The sequence below is a fragment of the Amborella trichopoda genome, chromosome 13, assembly GCF_054954075.1.
Source record: "Amborella trichopoda isolate Santa Cruz 75 chromosome 13, AtrichopodaSantaCruz75HAP2 v2.0, whole genome shotgun sequence".
Taxonomy (NCBI): Eukaryota; Viridiplantae; Streptophyta; class Magnoliopsida; order Amborellales; family Amborellaceae; genus Amborella; species Amborella trichopoda.
In genome coordinates this window covers 9060001-9064655 of record NC_142348.1, presented here as the reverse complement: position 1 = coordinate 9064655, position 4655 = coordinate 9060001, and positions in this window count along the sequence as shown.

The window sequence follows — 4655 nt, the reverse complement described above, 5'->3', positions numbered from 1 at the left end:
TATTAAGGAGAAGGCCACCTCACATCCTTTGTCAAATCCAGGCCCTAACTCTGGGAACAAGGCCTTTGGGCCCGTCCCAACCAAGTGAGAATTTTTTTATTTTCTTTATTTCTATTCATTACATGCTTACTATAATGTTTTATTCATTTCTAGTTTGTTCAGGAGTCCCTTTTCCAACAAAGAATAATAAGTTCGGTGTGAAATTTTGGGCTAAGTTGAACTTCATGTATCTTAGAGATGTGGTGTGCTTTACTGGTGGCACAGTGTTGGATCCAGATGCGGCTGAGATATTGTAGGAACACCTCTCTGCTCTGGATTTGCAAAGCTTGTTTGACTGTTTTCAGTTGCAGAAAAGAAAAACATACAAAAATAAAAAATAAATAGAAAGAAAGGAATTATTCCATTTTTTATCATTCGTAGCATATCTTGTCGACATCTTTAACATTATCTTAGCATGTTTTGTTGTTATTGTTGTTACGACATCTTTCAACACATGCTCACAGGAGTGCTCTTTTCCACTCCATTTTGCAAACAACTACCAAAATTCATTTCAACATTTCAAAAATCTCCAAAGTCGATGATACAGTCGAGAGGGCCATCTGCATTTTTAATGGGAGAACTCCTATGATCTTCCCAACATCGTTTAGGACCTCATAGCTGGGTTGGCTTGAGACCTAAAGTGGGTGTACCATAAAGCAAGATGCATTTCAAAACCCTTCTTGCTAGGAAACCCACCTGCAACCTTACCTCTAGAAAGTTAAAATAAATTAACAAATATTTTATTGTGGTGTTTACATAGCTACCTTTTAAATCGAATAAAAACATAATATCTTCCAACGAAGCCGGGATGAGGTCTAATTTAGATGTCGAATTCATGGCCTCATTGAGCCACCAGTTTGGGAAGCACTACAAAGATGCTCCCTTGACCCATGACATCCCAGTGGTTGAGTATAGTCTTGTCTTTGCCCACACACATTATCACTAGAAATCCCAGTCTTCACATCGATGGCCCTTATGATTAACAAACAGGAATTGCGGCTCACAAGGCCTGCATGACCTGAAATACCTTGAATTACATGAGTTACAATGCTGTAAAAATTAGGAAATAGTTATCAATCTCATCAGCATAGTCGAGTCTGAAATGGAAATAGAAACCCTAGATAACCCCGAGCCAGCCTACTCGAATTACGTTAGCCCCGATGTATAACAGGGTCCAAGTCTAATCCAAAAGTGCAAGTCATTGAGCCAGACCTCCAATAATTCGGGTCGCCCCTCTATCAATTTCAGCCTATAAACTACCACAAGCAATCTACTCTCCAAAAACATTGCCAACCTATCTCCTAGAGCACTAACCCAAGCAAGGTAGTAACCCAGATGATCTTACTTGATTGGCTCACCTAACAAACACTGAGGGAACCCATAAGTTACTGCAGGAAACACTAACTAAGATGACGATAAAGGATTTCATTTCCCCCGAAACCTACCTAGAAAATACACTAGGTCACTTCGAAAGCCTCCTCTTCACAAGCAAGTTTCTAGGGAAGGAGATTCGGGCCTGCATATCACTTCCCCTGCTTATCGTCACTTCCTTTTCATGAAAGGCCAAATCACCTTAACGCTATATGCATACACACTCTACAGGGAGACCCCGTGATTCGGAACTTTTGATCTTTATGAGGGATGACCCTCATGCCTATTCAGATGAGATGTTCTACCGATTCACCACCCACTACAATCACCACTGAGTCATGGAGCCATAAATGAGTTCCTGCGAGGCTGCCCTCTAAAGAACGCCACTCACATAGTCTTTTTCGACACCCCAACACTAGGGCAATTAAATCAAAACTTGTTAGAAACTGAAACGATTTGAATCATGCTTAAAATACACACAGGCAGATAAAAATTACACCCATATTAAAAGGAAAACCAAATGAGCTGCACCACCTAAGTGAGAGGTAGCATTAGGAAACTAGTAGTGGTTCCAAGTCCAAAAGATCTAAAGTTTAAGCGGAACAGCTCAAATAGGATTTGACTAGAATTCACCAACCACATCATCAAAGTGTCAAAGAAAGACCTAGGAACAAAGGAAACAACAAAGATTAAGACCTCCCTGCCACCTTGAGAATGGAAAAATGGTTACATTCCCAAAGTAATATTGATATCTTTACTTGATCCTACAATGACATGTCACAAGAAGCATTGCCAAATTTCAAGTAAGGGGCAAACCAAAACGAGGCCCCATTCACAAGTGTAATCCACAAAGCAAATGAAGGAACAACCCAAATTTCAAGGAGCATTATTCGGACCACCCAAAGTGAAACCACATGGTGGTCAACCAAAAAACACAAAAAAGAAATAAAAGAAAATAAAATATTTACCAAAAAAAACAAAAAAGAAAATTAAAAAAAAAAAGTACAACGTGAAAGGTCCCCTGTACAAAAATAATAATAATTTAAAAAAGAGTAATGATACTATGAGGCCTTCCCATATCTATATGAGTAGGACCTCAAAGGATCATCATTAAATTTTGACACAGATCTCTAAAAACGTTATCACATGGGTGTAGGACTTGGGTGTGATAACTTTTCTAGAGATCTATATCAAAATTTAATAATAATCATTTGGGGTCCTTCTCACATGGGTGTGGGAGGGTCTCATAGTGCCATCACTCTTAAAAGAATTACCACGCTACACAACTGAAAGGGACCTAGTATACAATAAAAGACATAAGAAAAAGAAGATGGAGGGGAGAAAACCAATTGGAACGACCTCTTGACCATGTTTTTTTATTGCAATGCCATCAAGAGATAGTCCAATGCCCATATAGTATTCATCAGTCCACCATCAAAAGAAGATGAGGCCTCATGACAACAGCAGTCTGCTACCCAAAACAATCAAGGGGCATTAGCATGATGGACCGTAGAAAGGGATCTGTCCAAGTAAACCTGAAAGACCTCGACTATCCGAAATTCAAAAGTCGATATTGGAAGGACAGAATTCAAAATACAAAGAGACCCCAAGAATTAGTGGAAATATCTTGCATTTGTCAAGACACATGCTCGCTAGAAATCCACAAAGAACAACTCTTTAAATTGCAATGTAAGGACTAAGATTTCAAGAAAATAGAATATTTAGTGATTCCTAACCCAAAAGCCCCAATCTGAGTTAGCTTAGCTCACTTAAACTAGCAAACTCTTTGAAGATTTAATTCAGATTCCACTAAGGGGTCAGAGGTAGTAAAACCGTAAGGCCCAACCCACCCCATAAGGGGGAATCTTTAAAATCTTAAAAACTTTACAAGATTCCTTAGTACAACACAAGGGACAATTTTTCTTTTTTTTTGTTTTCAAAATTTGGCTCAAATTAAGTTTTGAGCACATAAAAAAAATTGACACAATAATTGCAACAACAACGACACTAATAAAATAAAAAATAAAAATTCAAGACCATCAAAAAGGTCATAACTGTTTAAACAGTAAGACTACACCGCCGTTCAAAATTTTCAAGTCTCTATTCAAATTCCTTTTCATAAACTCTTTCAAAAATTTCAAGTTCAAGTATGCTTCATGGTTGTGCAAACTTAAACTGCTAAACATTTCATGTTTTAGGCACATCTATCTCCTCATGATATTAAATTGATGAGGGGAATACATCCATTGTTGTTTGACGTAAGACTGCTTAGGTGAAGGCTTCATGGTTGCATGAACTTCAACTGCTAGCACTAATGTTGCATGGATGTGGTGAGTACAAGTTGTGATTTGCGGCTCTGAAAATTTTGAATGGATAAGGCAAATTTTTAAATGGTACATGCACACGAACAACATCTAATGTGAAGTAAAAGAGGAGATGGTATAAAATAATTACCTCACAGTTGAATTCGGACCACCCCGGCTTGGTTTAGCCAACCCTCTTTGACCTCCTAGATTTCCAGATATGGGGGAAGCCCCTGACTCTCCTAGATTCCTCGTGAGACCCGGATTTTCAAAATGTACCCTACGATTTCCCCCCAAAAGGGAGGAAAGCTTGGCGAAACCCCTACTAGCCGCCAAGGTTTTAGGTCTTAAAGTGGGGAGGGGAAGCTTAATGTCCTATGTTCAATAGGGTTTTCTGGAGAGTGGGTAATGTTCCACTTCATTCCTCATCTTCTGGCACTAACAAAGATGATCCGTAGTCCATTTATTTGCATCTAATTTGGATCAAAATCTCTACTATTTGGTGAAGTTCTGAATGTGTTTTGTAATTTTAATTTTTTATCCACTTTCTGTAGAGAATAAAAACCAAGGTTTGATAAAAATAAGAGAAAGAAAAATAGTGTCGGAAAATAAAAGAACAGAAACACAAATATTTACGTGGTTCGACAAGTTGCCTATATCCAAGGGGCAGTAAAGTTCTCTTCCACTAATCAGAAAAACATCATGCAAGCATGAAGAATACAAAGGTTACAAGTTCTCTCTCAAGCCCTAAAACAGGGTCTTTCATTTTCAAAAATACACACCCAAAGACTAAAGAACTAACCCTCTTCTCTCTGAAATTTTCCTTGCATAATCATCTCTCTCTACAAGGTTCAACGTTTATAAAGAGAATAGCCCCAATAGATCCACACGTGAGGCCTTCTTTCCTACTTTTATTTTTGATTGAGTTCCTAAGTCTCCTAG